Genomic DNA, 18,538 nt, shown 5'->3' with positions numbered 1-18,538 from the left:
TAATGTTAAATTTAATTTAATTGAAGGATTTAAATCAATTATTATGGGTTTTTTTGATGAATTAATGGTTTTTTTAATACATTTTAAGGAAATTTCTGGTTTTTAATCATTTATTATGGGGGTTTGTTAAGGAAAAATGTTAAATTTAATGTATTTGATGGTGTTAAATCGTTTATTAGGGGGGGTTGTTAAGGAAAAATGTTAAATTTAATGTATTTGATGGTTTTAAATAGTTTTTTTATTGGGGGTTGTTAAGGAAAAACGTTAAATTTAATTTATTTGATGGATATAAATCAATTATTATGGGGTTTTTTGATGAATTAATGGTTTTTTTAATACATGTTAAGGAAATTTCTGGTTTTTAATAATTTATTATGGGGGTTTGTTGAGAAAAAATGTTAAATTTAATTTATTTGATGGATTTAAAGCGGTTTTTATGGGGTTTTTTTGATGAATTAATGGTTTTTTAATACATTTTAAGGAAATTTCTGGTTTTTAATCATTTATTATGGGGGTTTGTTAAGGAAAAATGTTAAATTTAATGTATTTGATGGTTTTTAAATAGTTTTTTATTGGGGGTTGTTAAGGAAAAACGTTAAATTTAATTTATTTGATGGATATAAATCAATTATTATGGGGGTTTTTTGATGAATTAATGGTTTTTTTAATACATTTTAAGGAAATTTCTGGTTTTTAATCATTTATTATGGGGGTTGTTAAGGAAAAATGTTAAATTTAATTTATTTGATGGATTTAAATCAATTATTATGGGGTTTTTTGATGAATTAATGGTTTTTTTAATACATGTTAAGGAAATTTCTGGTTTTTAATAATTTATTATGGGGGTTTGTTAAGGAAAAATGTTAAATTTAATGTATTTGATGGTTTTAAATCGGTTATTATTGGGGGTTGTTAAGGAAAAATGTTAAATTTAATTTATTTGATGGATATTAATCAATTATTATGAAGTTTTTTGATGAATAAATGGTTTTTTAATACATGTTAAGGAAATTTCTGGTTTTTTAATAATTTATTATGGGGGTTTGTTGAGAAAAAAATGTTAAATTTAATGTATTGATGGTTTTAAATCGGTTATTATTGGGGGTTGTTAAGGAAAAATGTTAAATTAATGTATTTGATGGTGTTAAATCGTTTATTAGGGGGGGTTGTTAAGGAAAAATGTTAAATTTAATGTATTTGATGGTTTTAAATAGTTTTTTATTGGGGGTTGTTAAGGAAAAACGTTAAATTTAATTTATTTGATGGATATAAATCAATTATTATGGGGTTTTTTGATGAATTAATGGTTTTTTAATACATGTTAAGGAAATTTCTGGTTTTTAATAATTTATTATGGGGGTTTGTTAAGGAAAAATGTTAAATTTAATGTATTTGATGGTTTTTAAATCGGTTATTATTGGGGGTTGTTAAGGAAAAATGTTAAATTTAATGTATTTGATGGATTTAAATCAATTATTATGGGGTTTTTTGATGAATTAATGGTTTTTTTAATACATTTTAAGGAAATTTCTGGTTTATAATCATTTATTATGGGGGTTTGTTAAGGAAAAATGTTAAATTTAATGTATTTGATGGTTTTAAATCGGTTATTATTGGGGGGTTGTTAAGGAAAAATGTTAAATTTAATGTATTTGATGGTGTTAAATCGTTTATTAGGGGGGGTTGTTAAGGAAAAATGTTAAATTTAATGTATTTGATGGTTTTAAATAGTTTTTTATTGGGGGTTGTTAAGGAAAAACGTTAAATTTAATTTATTTGATGGATATAAATCAATTATTATGGGGTTTTTTTGATGAAATAATGGTTTTTTTAATACATTTTAAGGAAATTTCTGGTTTTTAATCATTTATTATGGGGGTTGTTAAGGAAAAATGTTAAATTTAATTTATTTGATGGATTTAAATCAATTATTATGGGGTTTTTTTGATGAATTAATGGTTTTTTAATACATTTTAAGGAAATTTCTGGTTTTTAATCATTTATTATGGGGGGTTGATAAGGAAAAAATGTTAAATTTAATTTATTTGATGGTGTTAAATCGTTTATTAGGGGGGGTTGTTAAGGAAAAATGTTAAAATTTAATTTATTTGATGGATTTAAAGCGGTTTTTATGGAGTTTTTTGATGAATAAATGGTTTTTTAATACATGTTAAGGAAATTTCTGGTTTTTAATAATTTATTATGGGGGTTTGTTGAGAAAAAATGTTAAATTTAATTTATTTTATGGATTTAAAGCGGTTTTTATGGGGTTTTTTTGATGAATTAATGGTTTTTTAATACATTTTAAGGAAATTTCTGGTTTTTAATCATTTATTATAGGGGATTGTTAAGGAAAAATGTTAAATTTAATATAATTGATGGATTTTAAATCAATTATTATGGGGTTTTTTGATGAATTAATGGTTTTTTTTAATACATTTTAAGGAAATTTCTGGTTTATAATCATTTATTATGGGGGTTTGTTAAGGAAAAATGTTAAATTTAATGTATTTGATGGTTTTAAATCGGTTATTATTGGGGGTTGTTAAGGAAAAAATGTTAAATTTAATGTATTTGATGGTGTTAAATCGTTTATTAGGGGGGGTTGTTAAGGAAAAATGTTAAATTTAATGTATTTGATGGTTTTAAATAGTTTTTTATTGGGGGGTTGTTAAGGAAAAACGTTAAATTTAATTTATTTGATGGATATAAATCAATTATTATGGGGTTTTTTGATGAATTAATGGTTTTTTTAATACATTTTAAGGAAATTTCTGGTTTTTAAATCATTTATTATGGGGGTTGTTAAGGAAAAATGTTAAATTTAATTTATTTGATGGATTTAAATCAATTATTATGGGGTTTTTTTGATGAATTAATGGTTTTTTTAATACATTTTAAGGAAATTTCTGGTTTTTAATCATTTATTATGGGGGGTTGATAAGGAAAAATGTTAAATTTAATTTATTTGATGGTGTTAAATCGTTTATTAGGGGGGGTTGTTAAGGAAAAATGTTAAATTTAATTTATTTGATGGATTTAAAGCGGTTTTTATGGAGTTTTTTTGATGAATAAATGGTTTTTTAATACATGTTAAGGAAATTTTCTGGTTTTTAAATCATTTATTATGGGGGTTTGTTAAGGAAAAATGTTAAATTTAATGTATTTGATGGTTTTAAATCGGTTATTATTGGGGTTTTTTGATGAATTAATGGGTTTTTTAATACATGTTAAGGAAATTTCTGGTTTTTAATAATTTATTATGGGGGTTTGTTGAGAAAAAATGTTAAATTTAATTTATTTGATGGATTTAAAGCGGTTTTTATGGGGTTTTTTGATGAATTAATGGTTTTTTAATACATTTTAAGGAAATTTCTGGTTTTTAAATCATTTATTATGGGGGTTTGTTAAGGAAAAATGTTAAATTTAATGTATTTGATGGTTTTAAATAGTTTTTTATTGGGGGTTGTTAAGGAAAAACGTTAAATTTAATTTATTTGATGGATATAAATCAATTATTATGGGGTTTTTTTGATGAATTAATGGTTTTTTTAATACATTTTAAGGAAATTTCTGGTTTTTAATCATTTATTATGGGGGTTGTTAAGGAAAAATGTTAAATTTAATTTATTTGATGGATTTAAAGCGGTTTTTATGGGGTTTTTTGATGAATTAATGGTTTTTTAATACATTTTAAGGAAATTTCTGGTTTTTAATCATTTATTATGGGGGATTGTTAAGGAAAAATGTTAAATTTAATATAATTGATGGATTTAAATCAATTATTATGGGGTTTTTTGATGAATTAATGGTTTTTTTAATACATTTTAAGGAAATTTCTGGTTTATAATCATTTATTATGGGGGTTTGTTAAGGAAAAATGTTAAATTTAATGTATTTGATGGTTTTAAATCGGTTATTATTGGGGGTTGTTAAGGAAAAAATGTTAAATTTAATGTATTTGATGGTGTTAAAATCGTTTATTAGGGGGGGTTGTTAAGGAAAAATGTTAAATTTAATGTATTTGATGGTTTTAAATAGTTTTTTATTGGGGGTTGTTAAGGAAAAACGTTAAATTTAATTTATTTGATGGATATAAATCAATTATTATGGGGTTTTTTGATGAATTAATGGTTTTTTTTAATACATTTTAAGGAAATTTCTGGTTTTTAATCATTTATTATGGGGGTTGTTAAGGAAAAATGTTAAATTTAATTTATTTGATGGATTTAAATCAATTATTATGGGGTTTTTTGATGAATTAATGGTTTTTTAATACATTTTAAGGAAATTTCTGGTTTTTAATCATTTATTATGGGGGGTTGATAAGGAAAAATGTTAAATTTAATTTATTTGATGGTGTTAAATCGTTTATTAGGGGGGGTTGTTAAGGAAAAATGTTAAATTTAATTTATTTGATGGATTTAAAGCGGTTTTTATGGAGTTTTTTTGATGAATAAATGGTTTTTTAATACATGTTAAGGAAATTTCTGGTTTTTAATAATTTATTATGGGGGTTTGTTGAGAAAAAATGTTAAATTTAATTTATTTTATGGATTTAAAGCGGTTTTTATGGGGTTTTTTGATGAATTAATGGTTTTTTAATACATTTTAAGGAAATTTCTGGTTTTTTAATCATTTATTATGGGGGGTTGTTAAGGAAAAATGTTAAATTTAATGTATTTGATGGTTTTAAATCGGTTATTATTGGGGGTTGTTAAGGAAAAATGTTAAATTTAATTTATTTGATGGATATTAATCAATTATTATGAAGTTTTTTGATGAATTAAATGTTTTTTTAATATATTTTAAGGAAATTTCTGGTTTTTAATCATTTATTATGGGGGTTTGTTAAGGAAAAATGTTAAATTTAATGTATTTGATGGTTTTAAATAGTTTTTTATTGGGGGTTGTTAAGGAAAAAACGTTAAATTTAATTTATTTGATGGATTTAAAAGCGGTTTTTATGGGGTTTTTTGATGAATTAATGGTTTTTTAATACATTTTAAGGAAATTTCTGGTTTTTAATCATTTATTATGGGGGGTTGTTAAGGAAAAATGTTAAATTTAATATAATTGATGGATTTTAAATCAATTATTATGGGGTTTTTTGATGAATTAATGGTTTTTTTAATACATTTTAAGGAAATTTCTGGTTTTTAATCATTTATTATGGGGGGTTGTTAAGGAAAAATGTTAAATTTAATTTAATTGAAGGATTTAAATCAATTATTATGGGTTTTTTTTGATGAATTAATGGTTTTTTTAATACATTTTAAGGAAATTTCTGGTTTTTAATCATTTATTATGGGGGTTTGTTAAGGAAAAATGTTAAATTTAATGTATTTGATGGTGTTAAATCGTTTATTAGGGGGGGTTGTTAAGGAAAAATGTTAAATTTAATGTATTTGATGGTTTTAAATAGTTTTTTATTGGGGGGTTGTTAAGGAAAAAACGTTAAATTTAATTTATTTGATGGATATAAATCAATTATTATGGGGTTTTTTGATGAATTAATGGTTTTTTAATACATGTTAAGGAAATTTCTGGTTTTTAATAATTTATTATGGGGGTTTGTTGAGAAAAAATGTTAAATTTAATTTATTTGATGGATTTAAAGCGGTTTTTATGGGGTTTTTTGATGAATTAATGGTTTTTTTAATACATTTTAAGGAAATTTCTGGTTTTTAATCATTTATTATGGGGGTTTGTTAAGGAAAAATGTTAAATTTAATGTATTTGATGGTTTTAAATAGTTTTTTATTGGGGGTTGTTAAGGAAAAACGTTAAATTTAATTTATTTGATGGATATAAATCAATTATTATGGGGTTTTTTTGATGAATTAATGGTTTTTTTTAATACATTTTTAAGGAAATTTCTGGTTTTTAATCATTTATTATGGGGGTTGTTAAGGAAAAATGTTAAATTTAATTTATTTGATGGATTTAAATCAATTATTATGGGGTTTTTTGATGAATTAATGGTTTTTTAATACATGTTAAGGAAATTTCTGGTTTTTAATAATTTATTATGGGGGTTTGTTAAGGAAAAATGTTAAATTTAATGTATTTGATGGTTTTAAATCGGTTATTATTGGGGGTTGTTAAGGAAAAATGTTAAATTTAATTTATTTGATGGATATTAATCAATTATTATGAAGTTTTTTGATGAATAAATGGTTTTTTAATACATGTTAAGGAAATTTCTGGTTTTTAATAATTTATTATGGGGGTTTGTTGAGAAAAAATGTTAAATTTAATGTATTTGATGGTTTTAAATCGGTTATTATTGGGGGTTGTTAAGGAAAAAATGTTAAATTTAATGTATTTGATGGTGTTAAATCGTTTATTAGGGGGGGTTGTTAAGGAAAAATGTTAAATTTAATGTATTTGATGGTTTTAAATAGTTTTTTATTGGGGGTTGTTAAGGAAAAACGTTAAATTTAATTTATTTGATGGATATAAATCAATTATTATGGGGTTTTTTTGATGAATTAATGGTTTTTTAATACATGTTAAGGAAATTTCTGGTTTTTAATAATTTATTATGGGGGTTTGTTAAGGAAAAAATGTTAAATTTAATGTATTTGATGGTTTTAAAATCGGTTATTATTGGGGGTTGTTAAGGAAAAATGTTAAATTTAATTTATTTGATGGATATTAATCAATTATTATGAAGTTTTTTGATGAATAAATGGTTTTTTAATACATGTTAAGGAAATTTCTGGTTTTTAATAATTTATTATGGGGGTTTGTTGAGAAAAAATGTTAAATTTAATTTATTTGATGGATTTAAAGCGGTTTTTTATGGGGTTTTTTGATGAATTAATGGTTTTTTAATACATTTTAAGGAAATTTCTGGTTTTTAATCATTTATTATGGGGGGTTGTTAAGGAAAAATGTTAAATTTAATATAATTGATGGATTTAAATCAATTATTATGGGGTTTTTTGATGAATTAATGGTTTTTTTAATACATTTTAAGGAAATTTCTGGTTTTTAATCATTTATTATGGGGGGTTGTTAAGGAAAAATGTTAAATTTAATTTAATTGAAGGATTTAAATCAATTATTATGGGTTTTTTTGATGAATTAATGGTTTTTTTAATACATTTTAAGGAAATTTCTGGTTTTTAATCATTTATTATGGGGGTTTGTTAAGGAAAAAATGTTAAATTTAATGTATTTGATGGTGTTAAATCGTTTATTAGGGGGGGTTGTTAAGGAAAAATGTTAAATTTAATGTATTTGATGGTTTTAAATAGTTTTTTATTGGGGGTTGTTAAGGAAAAACGTTAAATTTAATTTATTTGATGGATATAAATCAATTATTATGGGGTTTTTTGATGAATTAATGGTTTTTTAATACATGTTAAGGAAATTTCTGGTTTTTAATAATTTATTATGGGGGTTTGTTGAGAAAAAATGTTAAATTTAATTTATTTGATGGATTTAAAGCGGTTTTTATGGGGTTTTTTGTTGAATTAATGGTTTTTTAATACATTTTAAGGAAATTTCTGGTTTTTAATCATTTATTATGGGGGTTTGTTAAGGAAAAATGTTAAATTTAATGTATTTGATGGTTTTAAAATAGTTTTTTATTGGGGGTTGTTAAGGAAAAACGTTAAATTTAATTTATTTGATGGATATAAATCAATTATTATGGGGTTTTTTGATGAATTAATGGTTTTTTTAATACATTTTAAGGAAATTTCTGGTTTTTAATCATTTATTATGGGGGTTGTTAAGGAAAAATGTTAAATTTAATTTATTTGATGGATTTAAATCAATTATTATGGGGTTTTTTGATGAATTAATGGTTTTTTTAATACATGTTAAGGAAATTTCTGGTTTTTAATAATTTATTATGGGGGTTTGTTAAGGAAAAATGTTAAATTTAATGTATTTGATGGTTTTAAATCGGTTATTATTGGGGGTTGTTAAGGAAAAATGTTAAATTTAATTTATTTGATGGATATTAATCAATTATTATGAAGTTTTTTGATGAATAAATGGTTTTTTAATACATGTTAAGGAAATTTCTGGTTTTTAATAATTTATTATGGGGGTTTGTTGAGAAAAAATGTTAAATTTAATTTATTTGATGGATTTAAAGCGGTTTTTATGGGGTTTTTTGATGAATTAATGGTTTTTTTAATACATTTTAAGGAAATTTCTGGTTTATAATCATTTATTATGGGGGTTTGTTAAGGAAAAATGTTAAATTTAATGTATTTGATGGTTTTAAATCGGTTATTATTGGGGGTTGTTAAGGAAAAATGTTAAATTTAATGTATTTGATGGTGTTAAATCGTTTATTAGGGGGGGTTGTTAAGGAAAAAATGTTAAATTTAATGTATTTGATGGTTTTAAATAGTTTTTTATTGGGGGTTGTTAAGGAAAAACGTTAAATTTAATTTATTTGATGGATATAAATCAATTATTATGGGGTTTTTTTGATGAATTAATGGTTTTTTTAATACATGTTAAGGAAATTTCTGGTTTTTAATAATTTATTATGGGGGTTTGTTAAGGAAAAATGTTAAATTTAATGTATTTGATGGTTTTAAATCGGTTATTATTGGGGGTTGTTAAGGAAAAATGTTAAATTTAATTTATTTGATGGATATTAATCAATTATTATGAAGTTTTTTGATGAATAAATGGTTTTTTAATACATGTTAAGGAAATTTCTGGTTTTTAATAATTTATTATGGGGGTTTGTTGAGAAAAAATGTTAAATTTAATTTATTTGATGGATTTAAAGCGGTTTTTATGGGGTTTTTTGATGAATTAATGGTTTTTTAATACATTTTAAGGAAATTTCTGGTTTTTAATCATTTATTATGGGGGATTGTTAAGGAAAAATGTTAAATTTAATATAATTGATGGATTTAAATCAATTATTATGGGGTTTTTTGATGAATTAATGGTTTTTTTAATACATTTTAAGGAAATTTCTGGTTTATAATCATTTATTATGGGGGTTTGTTAAGGAAAAATGTTAAATTTAATGTATTTGATGGTTTTAAATCGGTTATTATTGGGGGTTGTTAAGGAAAAATGTTAAATTTAATTTATTTGATGGATATTAATCAATTATTATGAAGTTTTTTGATGAATTAAATGTTTTTTTAATACATTTTAAGGAAATTTCTGGTTTTTAATCATTTATTATGGGGGTTTGTTAAGGAAAAATGTTAAATTTAATGTATTTGATGGTTTTAAATAGTTTTTTATTGGGGGTTGTTAAGGAAAAAACGTTAAATTTAATTTATTTGATGGATTTAAAGCGGTTTTTATGGGTTTTTTTGATGAATTAATGGTTTTTTAATACATTTTAAGGAAATTTCTGGTTTTTAAATCATTTATTATGGGGGGTTGTTAAGGAAAAACGTTAAATTTAATTTATTTGATGGATATAAATCAATTATTATGGGGTTTTTTTGATGAATTAATGGTATTTTTAATACATTTTTAGCAAATTAATGGTTTTTAATCATTAATTTTGGGGGTTTTTTAAGGAAAAATGTTAAATATAATGTATTTGATGGTGTTAAATCGTTTATTATTGGGGGTTGTTAAGGAAAAATGTTAAATTCAATTTATTTGATGGATTTAAAGCGGTTTTTATGGAGTTTTTTGATGAATAAATGGTTTTTTAATACATGTTAAGGAAATTTCTGGTTTTTAATAATTTATTATGGGGGTTTGTTAAGGAAAAATGTTAAATTTAATTTATTTGATGGATTTAAAGCGGTTTTTATGGGGTTTTTTTGATGAATTAATGGTTTTTTAATACATTTTAAGGAAATTTCTGGTTTTTAATCATTTATTATGGGGGGTTGTTAAGGAAAAATGTTAAATTTAATATAATTGATGGATTTAAATCAATTATTATGGGGTTTTTTCGATGAATTAATGGTTATTTTAATACATTTTAAGGAAATTTCTGGTTTATAATCATTTATTATGGGTGTTTGTTAAGGAAAAATGTTAAATTTAATGTATTTGATGGTTTTAAATCGGTTATTATTGGGGTTTTTTGATGAATTAATGGTTTTTTAATACATTTTAAGGAAATTTCTGGTTTTTTAATCATTTATTATGGGGGTTTGTTAAGGAAAAATGTTAAATTTAATGTATTTGATGGTGTTAAATCGTTTATTAGGGGGGGGTTGTTAAGGAAAAATGTTAAATTTAATGTATTTGATGGTTTTAAATAGTTTTTTATTGGGGGTTGTTAAGGAAAAACGTTAAATTTAATTTATTTGATGGATATAAATCAATTATTATGGGGTTTTTTTGATGAATTAATGGTTTTTTAATACATTTTAAGGAAATTTCTGGTTTATAATCATTTATTATGGGGGTTTGTTAAGGAAAAATGTTAAATTTAATGTATTTGATGGTTTTAAATCGGTTATTATTGGGGTTTTTTGATGAATTAATGGTTTTTTAATACATGTTAAGGAAATTTCTGGTTTTTAATAATTTATTATGGGGGTTTGTTGAGAAAAAATGATAAATTTAATTTATTTGATGGTTTTAAATAGTTTTTTATTGGGGGTTGTTAAGGAAAAACGTTAAATTTAATTTATTTGATGGATATAAATCAATTATTATGGGGTTTTTTGATGAATTAATGGTTTTTTTAATACATTTTAAGGAAATTTCTGGTTTTTAATCATTTATTATGGGGGTTGTTAAGGAAAAATGTTAAATTTAATTTATTTGATGGATATAAATCAATTATTATGGGGTTTTTTGATGAATTAATGGTTTTTTAATACATGTTAAGGAAATTTCTGGTTTTTAATAATTTATTATGGGGGTTTGTTGAGAAAAAATGTTAAATTTAATTTATTTGATGGATTTAAAAGCGGTTTTTATGGGGTTTTTTGATGAATTAATGGTTTTTTAATACATTTTAAGGAAATTTCTGGTTTTTAATCATTTATTATGGGGGTTTGTTAAGGAAAAATGTTAAATTTAATGTATTTGATGGTTTTAAATAGTTTTTTATTGGGGGTTGTTAAGGAAAAACGTTAAATTTAATTTATTTGATGGATATAAATCAATTATTATGGGGTTTTTTGATGAATTAATGGTTTTTTTTAATACATTTTAAGGAAATTTCTGGTTTTTAATCATTTATTATGGGGGTTGTTAAGGAAAAATGTTAAATTTAATTTATTTGATGGATTTAAATCAATTATTATGGGGTTTTTTGATGAATTAATGGTTTTTTAATACATGTTAAGGAAATTTCTGGTTTTTAATAATTTATTATGGGGGTTTGTTAAGGAAAAATGTTAAATTTAATGTATTTGATGGTTTTAAATCGGTTATTATTGGGGGTTGTTAAGGAAAAATGTTAAATTTAATTTATTTGATGGATATTAATCAATTATTATGAAGTTTTTTGATGAATAAATGGTTTTTTTAATACATGTTAAGGAAATTTCTGGTTTTTAATAATTTATTATGGGGGTTTGTTGAGAAAAAATGTTAAATTTAATTTATTTGATGGATTTAAAGCGGTTTTTATGGGGTTTTTTGATGAATTAATGGTTTTTTAATACATTTTAAGGAAATTTCTGGTTTTTAATCATTTATTATGGGGGATTGTTAAGGAAAAATGTTAAATTTAATATAATTGATGGATTTAAATCAATTATTATGGGGTTTTTTTGATGAATTAATGGTTTTTTTTAATACATTTTAAGGAAATTTCTGGTTTATAATCATTTATTATGGGGGTTTGTTAAGGAAAAATGTTAAATTTAATGTATTTGATGGTTTTAAATCGGTTATTATTGGGGGTTGTTAAGGAAAAATGTTAAATTTAATGTATTTGATGGTGTTAAATCGTTTATTAGGGGGGGTTGTTAAGGAAAAATGTTAAATTTAATGTATTTGATGGTTTTAAATAGTTTTTTATTGGGGGTTGTTAAGGAAAAAACGTTAAATTTAATTTATTTGATGGATATAAATCAATTATTATGGGGTTTTTTGATGAATTAATGGTTTTTTAATACATGTTAAGGAAATTTCTGGTTTTTAATAATTTATTATGGGGGTTTGTTAAGGGAAAAATGTTAAATTTAATGTATTTGATGGTTTTAAATCGGTTATTATTGGGGGTTGTTAAGGAAAAATGTTAAATTTAATTTATTTGATGGATATTAATCAATTATTATGAAGTTTTTTGATGAATAAATGGTTTTTTAATACATGTTAAGGAAATTTCTGGTTTTTAATAATTTATTATGGGGGTTTGTTGAGAAAAAATGTTAAATTTAATTTATTTGATGGATTTAAAGCGGTTTTTTATGGGGTTTTTTGATGAATTAATGGTTTTTTAATACATGTTAAGGAAATTTCTGGTTTTTAATAATTTATTATGGGGGTTTGTTGAGAAAAAATGTTAAATTTAATTTATTTGATGGATTTAAAGCGGTTTTTATGGGGTTTTTTGATGAATTAATGGTTTTTTAATACATTTTAAGGAAATTTCTGGTTTTTAATCATTTATTATGGGGGATTGTTAAGGAAAAATGTTAAATTTAATATAATTGATGGATTTAAATCAATTATTATGGGGTTTTTTGATGAATTAATGGTTTTTTTAATACATTTTAAGGAAATTTCTGGTTTATAATCATTTATTATGGGGGTTTGTTAAGGAAAAATGTTAAATTTAATGTATTTGATGGTTTTAAATCGGTTATTATTAGGGGTTGTTAAGGAAAAATGTTAAATTTAATGTATTTGATGGTGTTAAATCGTTTATTAGGGGGGGTTGTTAAGGAAAAATGTTAAATTTAATGTATTTGATGGTTTTAAATAGTTTTTTATTGGGGGTTGTTAAGGAAAAACGTTAAATTTAATTTATTTGATGGATATAAATCAATTATTATGGGGTTTTTTGATGAATTAATGGTTTTTTAATACATGTTAAGGAAATTTCTGGTTTTTAATAATTTATTATGGGGGTTTGTTAAGGAAAAATGTTAAATTTAATGTATTTGATGGTTTTAAATCGGTTATTATTGGGGGTTGTTAAGGAAAAATGTTAAATTTAATTTATTTGATGGATATTAATCAATTATTATGAAGTTTTTTGATGAATAAATGGTTTTTTAATACATGTTAAGGAAATTTCTGGTTTTTAATAATTTATTATGGGGGTTTGTTGAGAAAAAATGTTAAATTTAATTTATTTGATGGATTTAAAGCGGTTTTTATGGGGTTTTTTGATGAATTAATGGTTTTTTAATACATTTTAAGGAAATTTCTGGTTTTTAATCATTTATTATGGGGGGTTGTTAAGGAAAAATGTTAAATTTAATATAATTGATGGATTTAAATCAATTATTATGGGGTTTTTTGATGAATTAATGGTTTTTTTAATACATTTTAAGGAAATTTCTGGTTTTTAATCATTTATTATGGGGGGTTGTTAAGGAAAAATGTTAAATTTAATTTAATTGAAGGATTTAAATCAATTATTATGGGTTTTTTTGATGAATTAATGGTTTTTTTAATACATTTTAAGGAAATTTCTGGTTTTTAATCATTTATTATGGGGGTTTGTTAAGGAAAAATGTTAAATTTAATGTATTTGATGGTGTTAAATCGTTTATTAGGGGGGGTTGTTAAGGAAAAATGTTAAATTTAATGTATTTGATGGTTTTAAATAGTTTTTTATTGGGGGTTGTTAAGGAAAAACGTTAAATTTAATTTATTTGATGGATATAAATCAATTATTATGGGGTTTTTTGATGAATTAATGGTTTTTTAATACATGTTAAGGAAATTTCTGGTTTTTAATAATTTATTATGGGGGTTTGTTGAGAAAAAATGTTAAATTTAATTTATTTGATGGATTTAAAGCGGTTTTGGGGTTTTTTGTTGAATTAATGGTTTTTTAATACATTTTAAGGAAATTTCTGGTTTTTAATCATTTATTATGTGGGTTTGTTAAGGAAAAATGTTAAATTTAATGTATTTGATGGTTTTAAATAGTTTTTTATTGGGGGTTGTTAAGGAAAAACGTTAAATTTAATTTATTTGATGGATATAAATCAATTATTATGGGGTTTTTTGATGAATTAATGGTTTTTTTAATACATTTTAAGGAAATTTCTGGTTTTTAATCATTTATTATGGGGGTTGTTAAGGAAAAATGTTAAATTTAATTTATTTGATGGATTTAAATCAATTATTATGGGGTTTTTTGATGAATTAATGGTTTTTTAATACATGTTAAGGAAATTTCTGGTTTTTAATAATTTATTATGGGGGTTTGTTAAGGAAAAATGTTAAATTTAATGTATTTGATGGTTTTAAATCGGTTATTATTGGGGGTTGTTAAGGAAAAATGTTAAATTTAATTTATTTGATGGATATTAATCAATTATTATGAAGTTTTTTGATGAATAAATGGTTTTTTAATACATGTTAAGGAAATTTCTGGTTTTTAATAATTTATTATGGGGGTTTGTTGAGAAAAAATGTTAAATTTAATTTATTTGATGGATTTAAAGCGGTTTTTATGGGGTTTTTTGATGAATTAATGGTTTTTTAATACATTTTAAGGAAATTTCTGGTTTTTAATCATTTATTATGGGGGATTGTTAAGGAAAAATGTTAAATTTAATATAATTGATGGATTTAAATCAATTATTATGGGGTTTTTTGATGAATTAATGGTTTTTTTAATACATTTTAAGGAAATTTCTGGTTTATAATCATTTATTATGGGGGTTTGTTAAGGAAAAATGTTAAATTTAATGTATTTGATGGTTTTAAATCGGTTATTATTGGGGGTTGTTAAGGAAAAATGTTAAATTTAATGTATTTGATGGTGTTAAATCGTTTATTAGGGGGGGTTGTTAAGGAAAAATGTTAAATTTAATGTATTTGATGGTTTTAAATAGTTTTTTATTGGGGGTTGTTAAGGAAAAACGTTAAATTTAATTTATTTGATGGATATAAATCAATTATTATGGGGTTTTTTGATGAATTAATGGTTTTTTAATACATGTTAAGGAAATTTCTGGTTTTTAATAATTTATTATGGGGGTTTGTTAAGGAAAAATGTTAAATTTAATGTATTTGATGGTTTTAAATCGGTTATTATTGGGGGTTGTTAAGGAAAAATGTTAAATTTAATTTATTTGATGGATATTAATCAATTATTATGAAGTTTTTTGATGAATAAATGGTTTTTTAATACATGTTAAGGAAATTTCTGGTTTTTAATAATTTATTATGGGGGTTTGTTGAGAAAAAATGTTAAATTTAATTTATTTGATGGATTTAAAGCGGTTTTTATGGGGTTTTTTGATGAATTAATGGTTTTTTAATACATTTTAAGGAAATTTCTGGTTTTTAATCATTTATTATGGGGGGTTGTTAAGGAAAAATGTTAAATTTAATATAATTGATGGATTTAAATCAATTATTATGGGGTTTTTTGATGAATTAATGGTTTTTTTAATACATTTTAAGGAAATTTCTGGTTTTTAATCATTTATTATGGGGGGTTGTTAAGGAAAAATGTTAAATTTAATTTAATTGAAGGATTTAAATCAATTATTATGGGTTTTTTTGATGAATTAATGGTTTTTTTAATACATTTTAAGGAAATTTCTGGTTTTTAATCATTTATTATGGGGGTTTGTTAAGGAAAAATGTTAAATTTAATGTATTTGATGGTGTTAAATCGTTTATTAGGGGGGGTTGTTAAGGAAAAATGTTAAATTTAATGTATTTGATGGTTTTAAATAGTTTTTTATTGGGGGTTGTTAAGGAAAAACGTTAAATTTAATTTATTTGATGGATATAAATCAATTATTATGGGGTTTTTTGATGAATTAATGGTTTTTTAATACATGTTAAGGAAATTTCTGGTTTTTAATAATTTATTATGGGGGTTTGTTGAGAAAAAATGTTAAATTTAATTTATTTGATGGATTTAAAGCGGTTTTTATGGGGTTTTTTGTTGAATTAATGGTTTTTTAATACATTTTAAGGAAATTTCTGGTTTTTAATCATTTATTATGGGGGTTTGTTAAGGAAAAATGTTAAATTTAATGTATTTGATGGTTTTAAATAGTTTTTTATTGGGGGTTGTTAAGGAAAAACGTTAAATTTAATTTATTTGATGGATATAAATCAATTATTATGGGGTTTTTTGATGAATTAATGGTTTTTTTAATACATTTTAAGGAAATTTCTGGTTTTTAATCATTTATTATGGGGGTTGTTAAGGAAAAATGTTAAATTTAATTTATTTGATGGATTTAAATCAAATATTATGGGGTTTTTTGATGAATTAATGGTTTTTTAATACATGTTAAGGAAATTTCTGGTTTTTAATAATTTATTATGGGGGTTTGTTAAGGAAAAATGTTAAATTTAATGTATTTGATGGTTTTAAATCGGTTATTATTGGGGGTTGTTAAGGAAAAATGTTAAATTTAATTTATTTGATGGATATTAATCAATTATTATGAAGTTTTTTGATGAATAAATGGTTTTTTAATACATGTTAAGGAAATTTCTGGTTTTTAATAATTTATTATGGGGGTTTGTTGAGAAAAAATGTTAAATTTAATTTATTTGATGGATTTAAAGCGGTTTTTATGGGGTTTTTTGATGAATTAATGGTTTTTTTAATACATTTTAAGGAAATTTCTGGTTTATAATCATTTATTATGGGGGTTTGTTAAGGAAAAATGTTAAATTTAATGTATTTGATGGTTTTAAATCGGTTATTATTGGGGGTTGTTAAGGAAAAATGTTAAATTTAATGTATTTGATGGTGTTAAAATCGTTTATTAGGGGGGGTTGTTAAGGAAAAATGTTAAATTTAATGTATTTGATGGTTTTAAATAGTTTTTTATTGGGGGTTGTTAAGGAAAAACGTTAAATTTAATTTATTTGATGGATATAAATCAATTATTATGGGGTTTTTTGATGAATTAATGGTTTTTTAATACATGTTAAGGAAATTTCTGGTTTTTAATAATTTATTATGGGGGTTTGTTAAGGAAAAATGTTAAATTTAATGTATTTGATGGTTTTAAATCGGTTATTATTGGGGGTTGTTAAGGAAAAATGTTAAATTTAATTTATTTGATGGATATTAATCAATTATTATGAAGTTTTTTGATGAATAAATGGTTTTTTAATACATGTTAAGGAAATTTCTGGTTTTTAATAATTTATTATGGGGGTTTGTTGAGAAAAAATGTTAAATTTAATTTATTTGATGGATTTAAAGCGGTTTTTATGGGGTTTTTTTGATGAATTAATGGTTTTTTAATACATTTTAAGGAAATTTCTGGTTTTTAATCATTTATTATGGGGGATTGTTAAGGAAAAATGTTAAATTTAATATAATTGATGGATTTAAATCAATTATTATGGGGTTTTTTGATGAATTAATGGTTTTTTTAATACATTTTAAGGAAATTTCTGGTTTATAATCATTTATTATGGGGGTTTGTTAAGGAAAAATGTTAAATTTAATGTATTTGATGGTTTTAAATCGGTTATTATTGGGGGTTGTTAAGGAAAAATGTTAAATTTAATTTATTTGATGGATATTAATCAATTATTATGAAGTTTTTTGATGAATTAAATGTTTTTTTAATACATTTTAAGGAAATTTCTGGTTTTTAATCATTTATTATGGGGGTTTGTTAAGGAAAAATGTTAAATTTAATGTATTTGATGGTTTTAAATAGTTTTTTATTGGGGGTTGTTAAGGAAAAACGTTAAATTTAATTTATTTGATGGATTTAAATCAATTATTATGGGGTTTTTTGATGAATTAATGGTTTTTTAATACATGTTAAGGAAATTTCTGGTTTTTAATAATTTATTATGGGGGTTTGTTAAGGAAAAATGTTAAATTTAATGTATTTGATGGTTTTAAATCGGTTATTATTGGGGGTTGTTAAGGAAAAATGTTAAATTTAATTTATTTGATGGATATTAATCAATTATTATGAAGTTTTTTGATGAATAAATGGTTTTTTAATACATGTTAAGGAAATTTCTGGTTTTTAATAATTTATTATGGGGGTTTGTTGAGAAAAAATGTTAAATTTAATTTATTTGATGGATTTAAAGCGGTTTTTATGGGGTTTTTTGATGAATTAATGGTTTTTTAATACATTTTAAGGAAATTTCTGGTTTTTAAATCATTTATTATGGGGGATTGTTAAGGAAAAATGTTAAATTTAATATAATTGATGGATTTAAATCAATTATTATGGGGTTTTTTGATGAATTAATGGTTTTTTTAATACATTTTAAGGAAATTTCTGGTTTATAATCATTTATTATGGGGGTTTGTTAAGGAAAAATGTTAAATTTAATGTATTTGATGGTTTTAAATCGGTTATTATTGGGGGTTGTTAAGGAAAAATGTTAAATTTAATGTATTTGATGGTGTTAAATCGTTTATTAGGGGGGGTTGTTAAGGAAAAATGTTAAATTTAATGTATTTGATGGTTTT

This window comes from Rhopalosiphum padi, chromosome 3 (assembly GCF_020882245.1).
Source record: "Rhopalosiphum padi isolate XX-2018 chromosome 3, ASM2088224v1, whole genome shotgun sequence".
NCBI lineage: Eukaryota > Metazoa > Arthropoda > Insecta > Hemiptera > Aphididae > Rhopalosiphum > Rhopalosiphum padi.
Note: the sequence above shows the minus strand (reverse complement) of the source record.